Source organism: Ischnura elegans, chromosome 11 (genome assembly GCF_921293095.1).
Source record: "Ischnura elegans chromosome 11, ioIscEleg1.1, whole genome shotgun sequence".
NCBI classification, from domain to species: domain Eukaryota; kingdom Metazoa; phylum Arthropoda; class Insecta; order Odonata; family Coenagrionidae; genus Ischnura; species Ischnura elegans.
Window position 1 is genome coordinate 56649852 of NC_060256.1, and position 11681 is coordinate 56661532.

Consider the following 11681-nt stretch of genomic DNA (forward strand, 5'->3'; position numbering starts at 1 on the left):
TATATAAGTTAAGTTTTTTTAAGTGTGTAATTTATCATCTGTAGATTTTATCATGTATGTATCGAACTTCTACCAAGTCAAGCCTGAAACGATTTTATACCCCATTCAACGTTACTTTGGATGAGAGCTCTGTCACGTAATCATTACTCCACATTGTTTCCGAATTAGATGTATTAATTGTGGCATATTTAGCCTGATAATGACGCCATTGATTTGACCTTTGCCCCTGTACGGTCTCCTACCTGAGTATAAAGCATGCGAACGCAATACATGTCTTACTTTCGAAGATAACATTGTCGCGATCTTCGACGTACCCTCGAGACCTTTTCCTCCCACACTTCACACTACTTTTCACTTCCTTACCTTTTCCTCCTCTCTTCCCTTCCCCGACCACTTTCCATCTTAACGCACTTCCTCAAGTATCCGTTGGAGTGTGGAATCCCCTTCCTCCCGAGGAAACCCTTTATCTTGGAGACAATACGAGTGGGAGTTCGTGAGGGGGTGAATCCGAAGGAGGGTGGGGTTGGTGAGAACAATAGGGCGATGCGGAGAGGACTGTTGAGTTATGTATTCCGTAATCCGTTGGGAGCATCATTCCCCCAACCCCTCTCTTCTCCCTCCTTCGCTTTGCCAAACCTTGCTGATTTGTGTTAAGTCGAGGGCTTCATCCCAGGTCGAGATAACTCATGTTCCCTTATGCTACCCTTCACGGGGTTGGTGGAGTCTCGATAAGTTTTTCCTCGCCGCCTGCCTGAGCGATTTGTTTCGCCGCCATGTCGTATTGCGAACGTTAAGGGAGGAAAAAGGAGATTAATATAATCCGGGAATGGTCCAAAAAATGGAATAGGTTGTAAGACGGAGGGATTATAGGTCTAAATGTGTCAGCGAGGTAAAGAAATGAATGTACCTCTGGTAAAGCGGGGTTCACTTCACCGTCCTGTATTTGCCCAAGTTGACTCCATGACTTTAGCTGAGTATGCGTTTGAATATGGCAATAAATAGGGTTTGTGTGCTTCCTGTGAGATGCACCAATTTTGGCTGACCCTTTGTTATTAAATCTATTGAATTCCATTGCATCTTTGATTAGTGTAAGTTCATGATGCATTAGGTACTGGAACTTGGTTCCTTTCAATTTTCATTCTCTCTTAAACTGCGATACCTTTATCTTTGTCTTTGCGTCGTGTAGTTGCATTGTATAAAAGCTTTTAAAGGAATTCCTTCATGCAAACGTATTCCAGTTATGGCTAGAAAGGAGATTACTTTAGCTCAGTGACGATTGCTTGTTGGTCGTAACTAATGATAAAAATTTAACTTATTTTGAAAAAATGAAACCATTCCAAGTGGTTTCTAAAGAAAGGTTGAAAGGGGTGGGTGGTAAACAAATCCAGTAGAGAAGTATTGTGCATAAAAATGTCTTTCCATTTCTTTGAGCTGACCAATAGCATCAAGCTCTTGGTATATAGTGAAATTATGTTTCCATGGCGGTGTTAATGACTATTATGGGATTCCAGGTTCTGCAACCCGTTTTAAGATTATCAAAATGTTCAAATGAAATCCAATTTTTTTTCATAACCCGTAGTATCTCAATATTCCATTGTTACTTTAGTTCAGCATTGCTATTTTTCTGGGTCCACTTGGTTTTTGGACAAGTTTCCGTAAGATTGGTAACCATGAGAAATGGTGCTATGCTCTTTGTCACTAAACATTTTCACATCTTTTGGTCCAGTCGCTGTATAATTTATGAAATGCTGGAATGAATTATGAATTTTACTCCTTTCTTTTAGTCCTTTTCATTTCGTTTCTTTTAATAGTCCTAAGTGGCATGTCCCGCGCTTACTTGCACATTCTGTCCACAGTATTTCTTCCCTTACTTCTACATCATTGCTCTTATTATGTTATTCTATCTTTGTGGAGCATTACAGATTTTATATTTCTATTTACCCTTACTATATCACCTTCTTGAGCCGAGTGCCTTCTCGTTTATCTTACGCAAAACTTATCTCGCCATCTCCAGTCAAATCTAAGAAACCAAAATCCTAACCTTACTGCTTAGTTTACTTGTTTGTACTTCATGAGGTATTTAATATCTTGTAAAGCTTGGTTTGTCTTTTTAATTCCAATTTTGGTTGATGCGATTTTACGTAATACGTTGAAGATTATTGCCAATTACTGGTTTGTCAACTCTTCGGTACATCCTTCGGCATATACTGACATGCAGGATATAATTAATAATTATAAGTTGCTATAGAAGGAAATATTTCAGGAAATAATGCTAGATTTATTTTACTTGAGTTTAGTGAGCGTAAAATGCACCTTAATTTATTCCGAAAGCTTCTGTGTGCGGCATATTACTCGAAAGTATAACCGTCAATGGTCTACCGTCTTTATTGATAATTTTCGGGTCATTATTTTGGCGTTTTTAGTTATTAGTGAGTGAACTTGCTCTTTTTAAGGCATGGATGAATACTGAATTATATTGCTTTCTAACCATGATGGTTCTATATCACTGTGATAATTTTCAGTGCCATCAGTAAACCCTAATTTGAAATATTCATAAGAGTTAAAGTTGTAGTGTTGCAAGACTATTGAAACCAAAAATAGAACTTAAATGATTTTAAGGCGTAAAAAGTGACTTTGAAACCACAAAAAATATGGCAATACTCTTTAAAAAGTGTGAACACATTGCCTAAGTATCAGGATGCAAAAAGGTAGTCCCCGCCCGGGCTCGAACCGGGGACCTTCTGCGCGTAAAGCAGACGTGATAACCACTACACCACGGGGACGACGAGATGCTAGGGTGGAACAGCATCCTTAAAATCAATAAAATCCGCCTCTCGTACCTGTGGAATCCCTGCTCCTGCGTACGCATGGACGCAGACACCGCTCAGATCTTCTCAAAGAATCCATGCTCAAATCTCATGTATGAGTGAAGACATAATTATATTGAGTTTTGACAGATTTTTAAGTCTTTAAAAACTTTAAGGATAGACTGTGGTCCAGGTCAAGAGGATTTGATACATTAAAGAAGCCATTGGGGAAGATTCTGAGTGAGTAAAAGTCAGTCGAGATGAGCTAGATTTCAACATCACGATCATTTTAAAATCCTGTAAGTTCGTTATACTGATGAGAAAATCTCATGTTTATCCCTCAAGATTTACGGATTAATCTAACCAGAGATGCTGTGCCGCGACCCTTATCCTTGTATAATTCGGTTATTCTCACGAATCACATATTTGGAGTTCTTACCACCGTGGAGGGATTCGGGCTATTATTTTGGCGTTTTGAGTTATTTACGATTATAACTACTTCTGTCAAGGAATGAGTAGGCGTTAAATTATATTGTTTTCTTATAATTATGACTCTATATCATTTCAATAATTTTAGCCCCATTAGTAAAATCTACGTATTAAAATCAGTTGGAACAATAAAATAATGAATATCAGATAATAGTGCAAAAATTGGGGGGATAAGTTAAAGGATTAGGCTTGACCAGCGTTAACGATATTCACAAAATTATTTGTCAACACCTTTTGCGAATAAAAACAAATATAGAACCTGCTTGAATGCGTCTGCTGAACTTATTTCTAATACATTCAGGGAAATATTTTTAGTCATAGAAAAGATAGCATCATCACCCACGTGGTAAAAGCAGTGGTATAGCCCAAGAGAAGAATTTATCTTTGTGAAAGAAAAAATAATTTTCTCTAAGAATGTAGGTTTTGATCTAGAAAAACGTAGCTGTTACAGCGCTAAAAAACGCCGAAGAAGTAAATGAGGTTTTAATCAACGTTTTAGTTGACATTCAGTCTAGAAACACATGGTTTATCTTAATAATTACAGCGAAAATAACTTTTATATCAGTAATTTCATATTACATTTTTTATCGGTCGTAGAAGCATTTTTATAAGAGCTTCCCTCGGATAGCAGAAAGCATGATGGAATTACAAATTTAAACTCACCATCTTTTTGTTGCTCTAATCGAGGTATGATATGATTAAATTTTACACGAATGCTGTGGGAACATTAAGAAATTGCTGCAATTAATTATTTATATGCTCAGCCGCAACTCAGGGTAACTATAATGCAATTCTATGGTGGAAGAATTCTATTTCCAAGGAATTTCCACGCCTGTAAGATATGCAGCACGGTTGTGCATGCGTGTACGCCTTGTTGCATATAACTCAATAGCCTCTAATGTGGGGAAGGTGTGTTGAATGCGTTAAATCAAGCACACAATGTTTCCCTGTGGGTATGTAAGACATTCTACGCCTGGAACAGATTTTAATGATATTGGCTCCGACGCAGCTGAGTTTAGCGAGGCCAAGTGCATTATTGGGCTTAGAAAATTGCTGAAACTATTTACTCAATACTTAGCGAATATTTAAACGGAGTACTTGATATCTTAACTTCATTTCTCCTTAATCTTCGCGTATTATTGTGTGTTGTTAGTTTGAATTGAAGCAAAATCAGGCTTAGCTACCCTCACATTCTGTGATATAGTTCAATATGATATTATTACAGCAAAAATGTCGAATAGAGAAGATTATGAACTGTTTAAAACTCATGACGTGACAATCTTAAAGGAAAAAAGGTCCATAGAGAAAAATTTTCCTTCGCAATCGATTTTCCCGAAATGCGAGTTCGAATCTCGTGCAAGACGAAAGACTCCTCTCCTTTGAAATTTCCGCACTTCAATTGCACTTGCGTTTGACTCCGTGAAGATGCGCCCCTGAACGGTCCGCATTATCCTTTGTATAATCAATTTTTTTAATTCTTGGTGGTCCTAAACAAACGTCAGCCTCGCGCAAGTAAGTAACTGGTACTGATAATTATGGACGTATTTGGGTCCGCTACTTAGGAAAGGATTGCCACCCTTTTATTCAGCAAGGCTTATCTGTATCCCAAAAATGTAAATCAATTTTCTATTTGTATAATATATAATTTTACAGCCGCATCGAAACAGAATGCCAGACAAGAAAACAAAATCGGAATTCTTTAACTTTTATTAATTTTTTAAATTATTTTTTATTTATTCCCACACCTCCAAAAACAGCACTATTTGGCCTTTATGTCGGAGTTTAATGATAACATGTAACAATAAAACGTGCATAAATATATCCATGCCCTGGATAAGGGCAACTTACCCAGGCGGGGCTCAAACCCGCGACCTAAGATTTGGCAGGCGAGGACTTTATCCCACCGCCACCGAATTTCAAGTTTCAAAAACACGAAGAATCGAATACCAAGTGATGCCAACATCTACTGATGAAGTCGAAGCAGCGTCTTGGCTTTCATTGAAAAAAAAACATAATTCAATGTGTACTAACTAATCTATCCTTGTCTTTGTAAATACATAATTTAATTATTATTTAAAACCAATGAAGTAATTTCAGATGCTTTAAAATTCTTATCTATCGCAGTAATCACGTAAAATTAACCCGGAATTTTGTAAAATGTCCTTAGAAAACAAGGAATTTTGAATGAATACGTCTGCTTTTATTGGCTGAGGTAATAAGGCTTAGAAAGGCACGCGTGTTCATAGAACAACTCCTCTGATTAGGCTTATGGGCAACGGCGAGAAACCATTGAACCACACCCGAGGAGGTTTGGTGGAACTCGACAACCGACCGTATATATTCCGCTTGGGAATCGTCCGATTGGAGGAGCCGATTCCCATTTTCCTGATTCTCGTCTCACCATTTTCGTGAGAAGATGGACGAAAATGGAACGTCGTGCCACGTGGAAGTGACGCCGAGCCGAGAAAGTGGTTAAATCGATTATGCGAGTGGATGGAAACGAATCTTATTTTTTTCCCTTGCCTTCGCACAGTAAAAAAAGGTTCATGCATTCATTCTCTTGCCCCCTCAACTCTCTTCCATTGCTTTCTACCCTTTCAAATTGCCTTGGGATTCCTCGGGCAACGGGCATACCACGTGGCGAGAAAAGATTTGGTCGATCCTTCCTCCACTAGTTCCCCTTCATCTCCTTCCTAAAGTAGAGAAGTAGGCTTGGGTATTTACTACTCATGGTGACTTTTTTGGGGTGCTAACTCGATCGAAATCAAAAATATCATCAATTGGATTAATGATTGGAATCATAATGGATTGCGCTTTATAAAAATACCCTGCATTGGAGAAAAGCATTGAATCTAGCGCAAGATATGAGGCAAATGGAATGGGAAGTGAAGTTGAACTTAAGTTAGAGGATGCATAGTTGAGAATTTTCAAAGAGGTTATTTTGTTCATTAATGTTTTATGTTATCTTACACAAGTTGAATGAAGGTTTAAAAATATATGCCTTTTCTTGAGAAATAAAAAGCCTTAAAGTTGACAAAAAATTGTTTAGTTCTAAAACGTTTTTAAAAAATTATATACATTTTTGGGATTTAAATAAGCCGTAACCACATATTAGGGTTACAATCATTTCGTAAGTACCTGACACAAAATAAAAAAAACGTACAAAATTGTGCAAAATTAACGGATCCTGTCATTTATATACGCAAGTTATAATCTATTCCAAGTAAGATATTATCTATTGACAGAAATTTAAACTATCGAAGGTCTTTTAACATCTATTATACACTCAGTACGTGATCTTAGCTACGGTATCGCGTTAATGGATTTTTTTCATTCATTATTCAACGTCATAACAAGTCAATTTCGGCTAGTAAAATTGGTGCAAAGGGGATTTTTCCTCGAGTCGCCTTCAACTCTTTTCTTATCTCCCTTAGCGCTTCATCATGGAACATTCCTTCTACCTTCCTTTGTTGTTTCCTATCCCTCCCATAGTAAGAGTTGAAGTCCCAGGCCGTCTCCTGATATTAGGACCTAAGATGCTCTTCTTCAGCCATCCCGCTACGACATTTGAAACACGTAGCGAGAAAAGAGCTCTGAAAGACTTTCATTCACCGTGCACCGCAGCGTTGCGGTTTTATTTATTTTTAAGTCACTTCGCGATTCTCATCTCCCAAGACACTCCCTCTCACTCCAGAAGAGGAGAAAAAAATTCCTTTCCCTATTTTCTTTGCTTTGGAGAATCATAATCCGATTTTTGGCTTAAAGGCTTTATCAGTTCCTCTCAATGACAAGTCAAACAGAAAAATAGGATATTCTTCTTTTTCAATCTCACAAAAACCTCATGCATTAAAATTCATCGCAGAAAATAATGTGAGAACTTATTGTTGTTAGTAGCTATCTTTAGTAGAATTTTCCTTGAAATTATGTCTGTTGTTATGTTCGTATAAAATCTACCTGTTTTCATTGTAGATTTGAAAACATAGCTATTTGAAAATAATCATCCATAGATATTTTGTACATTTCGTTATAATTACTGCTCATTCTTGTCTATCATTTACCATTAATGCTATATACAATTGAACTGAATCCTGAATTATTAAACTTAACCTGATATATCATACTTTTGGGTGAAAGCTACGGTAATTTTAATTCTAGGTGAACTGGTTCACCTTTATTGATACGATTGCTCTAGATATGAATGAAAATCAGCTGTACTTTCTGAGCAGGGTTGTTATACAATGAGAAATATTAAACTTCAAGGAAAGTTATATAGGTGGCCTTGAAGTCACTAGAATATAAGTATTATTTGTCTGATGTCCTTTAATATTTGATAAATTCAGGAAATATGTATAATTTCGTAAAAAAAACCATGATGACGAAATTTTATTGTAGCATTTTAGCACTTCCTATATGTCATTAATTTGTTAGAAATATTTACAAAATTCAAAGACACATATTAATGTAATAGCCCATATAATTTTTGAGGTGCAATCGGTATAGTGTCCCAATTTGTGATTTTCGATATGATAAAATTAAAGCTTATTTCATCTCTTCTCTTGCAGGTAAGGATGGAAACTCCTGGAGACTATTCCTCGTGGTTTGCCGTCTAGTGCTTACTGTACTTTCCTCAAGATATTTTCTAAGGTAGCTAATCATTTCTATTTGGATAAATAGCATTCTTTGTGAGAGCGTGAGTTAATGTTTCTATTTTTCTAGTTTAATGTTTATTTGGTGGCGGGGAATTTGCAAGATTAAAAGTGAAAAGGATTAGAGGTTTCCTCAGTAGGTGTAAGTGAATGAAAATAATCTATTAATACATTCATATCTCTCTACCTCTTGCCAATTGTAGAAGTAATAGAGTCTCATATTTATGAATTAAATTGAAATGACTTTCATCGGTACAACTAAAATAAATATAGATGAATCACCATTATTTACTCCCTTTCATCTTCTAGTAAGCGAGTGTCAAGAAAAAAAATCGTTTTCCGCTTTCTTTGCGTGGCGGTGAAGAGTAAGCGCCATCTTTTCAATCTTCTCCTGCGGACCCCCTGCCATTTCTCATTTTTGCCTTCACGCAGCCACGCACGTGCACTCAGGAAAGTACGCAGGACCCTTCCTTTCACTGATCCCACCACCGTCGGTCGAATTGAAAATTTGCGCTAAACCGGCACGCTCTGTCACTTATCCGTCGCTTTTTTTACGGGAAGAGGTTCGCTTAAAATGCTTTCCTTCCCTTGTCTCGCCAGTGATGACTCTCGGAGCAAAGCCCCAAAGTTGAAATCGATATTAAGGCGATTGGTACGCGAAAGGAATTATGTATGATTTTCAATGAAATTACAAAATGCTCTATTCTGATTGTACCTCATCTACTAGCGGCCTTGAAAAATAGGTTCTAAGTGCTGTAGTTTCTGAAAATATCCTTGAGAAATTGGCATTGTTACACAGTTTTTCATGGTGGTACAAGGCTAAGAACTTGCAAAATATTCTTCTATGCTAGAAAATATACTTATTGTTGAACAACATCTGATATGATGTTAATTAGAAATTTGAGAATTATGGTGATAATGAATTTTACGCCGTTCGCCAGACCGGTTTTTGAATAATTATCAAATGAATACTATAATTGAATCGATTTACGTCAGTTTCACGAAAATGGTGCAAAGAATGCCTCAAGCAGTGGCGGATCCAGGGCTTTAGCCCCCTTGTGATGTCCAATTTACGCTTTATAAAATGGTAAATTTGTTCATCTGTCGAATATATACTAAAAAAAGTACTCAAAAGTTTGCTTTAATAACTTGATTATAACTTGAAGTGTTGTTACAAGCCTCGAATTCTCTAAAATTTCGTAACCTCCCGTACTGCTGGGAGGTTCCCTTTACTCATACTGGATCCGCTATTGAGCTCAAGAATGCGAGGAATTTCTAGTAGTCTTGTAATATCATTAAAAAATGGCCGGTGGCTATTGATTCTTTTCATTCACTCAACAGCTGCCACGTGTGAGAATTTGAGCCCCTGCCATTTAGAGATCTCCCTTTGAATTCCTAACGGACAATGTTTCGCCTACCTTTTCATTTCCTGACGAACTACGAAATTTCAAACGACTGCTCCCCTTGAACGCGTTTCTGAGTGAGGAGAAGCGAGCTTTTTAGCACGGGTAGCGTTTGCCGGGCAATCCCTATTCCAAGGTCGTTCTTTTTCGAATCCTTTTTCGTAATACGATTCTTTTCCCTTTCCGCCCGTCTCTTTCCTTTCCTGAAAAACCTTCCCTGTTTGCTTTCCTCCGGCTTTGCGAGTAGGAGGATAAACAAAAAAAAAAAAAGAATTCTCCTGGCCCCGCACCGTACATACATACATACCCCTTAAGCGCTCAAACTTTCACTCCTCTTATGTCCACTTTTGGGTCCTTTGCCTCTCTCTCCCTCTCTCTCACTCATTTTACCTCCATCACCCTCATAATCCTTGCTTACCACCGTTTGAACTGACCGTGATGGCAAAAATTTAACTCCCGAGAAGGCGCAAGCACAAAAAAAACAGTGGAAAATAACGTAAGATATGACGAAAAAAATATAAAATTCATACAAAAAATTGGCAAAAATATTGTGCATTAATCGCATCTTTTGGTATTACATATGAGTGGGTGAGATGCCAAGGGGTACAAGTGATCTCTTTTTTCTACACAGAGTTAGGTACAGAAATTAGGTGTAGAACAAAAGCGAGATCAATTACATATTTCCAAATGCATTTGACTTTCCACTCGATGTCAGCGCAGAGCAGAGGCTCACTCGTATCCCATGGAAACCGAGTTTTTGTGTATTTCTTCTAACTTTACCTAACTCTGTTGAGAAAAAAAATCACTTTTACCCCTTGACTTCTTAACCCCTCATATAAGTGATATGAAGGGGCCTGTAGGATTTTCTCGGCGTAAAATTTTAGAACACTAACTGATTTTATTATTGGTTGAGATATGACAGATGGCCAACTATTTATTCCGGAGAATGCACAAAAATAGCAGTGGAAAATAACACAAAAAATACGGGAAAAATGATTCAATTTGAACAAAAAATTAGTTGAACATAATAGATATTTAGCACATCTTTTGTTACCACATATAAGTTATGATGTGAAGAGACGTGTAGGATTTTTTCCGCGTAAATATTCAGAAAAATAGCTGCCAATTATATTAATAGTGAAGAAATGATAGGAGGCCAAAATTTCACCTCGGAGGAGGGTTAAAAATTACAGCGGAAACGAACGCAAGAAATTAAGAGAAATATACCGTATTCAATCAGAGTAAGAGGTAGCTAATAAGAATCAATTCAAGTTCGAAATTGATTTGGGAATTTATAAAAAATGCATTCCAAACACGCTTCTATGCAAGAAATTAACGATAGGTAAAATCAAAGTCGGTTGAAGGAGTTGTAACGTGGTGTCATTGAGGAAAGATGGAAATTGAATAGGTTGAGAAAGCATCATCAAAGCAAATCCGATGAGGGAATAGAGGTGAATGTTATTTTTTTCTTGAAAACCCTCATCAAAATGACGTATGTAAACAAAAATTCTATCTTTCAAATAAGAAAATATTTAAAACACATGAACATACGATACATGATATTCACGAAGGAAAATGTGACTGGTATTTACATCATTCGTTGTCGGCTCTTGGTTCCGTGAAGCCAAAGGATGCAAGCTGCTTTATGTGCCAATCTTCGAAGTTTTCTCCTACCCGACCTTATCAGTAAAGTGGGACTAGTGGGTGTCACAGAGAATGAGTAGGGGCTAATTTTATATCCTTTTCACTCCTGAATCTGTTGAATTTATTGTAGAATAAACCGTCTCGGGTTTTCTACCGGGTGAGTTGCATGTAGGCCGATGTTTCGATGGAGGCCTCTGCCATCATCCTCGGGGCATGAAAATCTGAAAATGGTGCCTTTTACACAGCAGTCTGTTTCGCGCTAAAATTTGTCAGGTTACTCGCCCTGATGGAGCCTGATAACTTTAGGCGCCAAAGAGACCATTTAATAAGAAGGCACCATTTCATTGTCATCCCCTGAGGATGATGGCAGAGGCAGCTATCGAAACGTCGGCCTACAAGCAACTCAGCCGGTGGAAAACCCGATTAGATTTCATCAGACTCATACACCGGGAAAGAACCAAATCGTATTATTGAGGAATATTTTCTGCGATTAGTCATGAGTTCAGCCTAGCTCACAACTGACTTGACTGTCGGACTCGGAGAGGGAGAGCTTAAGGAAGAAAGGTTTTGCAGGACGCTGGAGAAGTGCTTGGTGACTGCGGGTAGCCGAGTGTAGGCTTCAGATGAGAACCCTGAGTGGCAAGGAGTTTGTGAGAGTTGCAGCGGTTCGACATCTTGTATGGAAGATGAAT

The 11681-nt window shown here is 37.7% G+C and overlaps 1 non-coding gene across 1 annotated transcript; it reads right to left on the reverse strand.

The window, feature by feature from the left end:
* Nucleotides 1–2710: 2710 nt before the first annotated feature.
* Nucleotides 2711–2783, reverse strand: Trnav-uac. Its single transcript has one exon. It is a non-coding gene; the product is annotated as a tRNA-Val (tRNA).
* Between the last annotated feature and the right edge of the window lie 8898 nt (nt 2784–11681).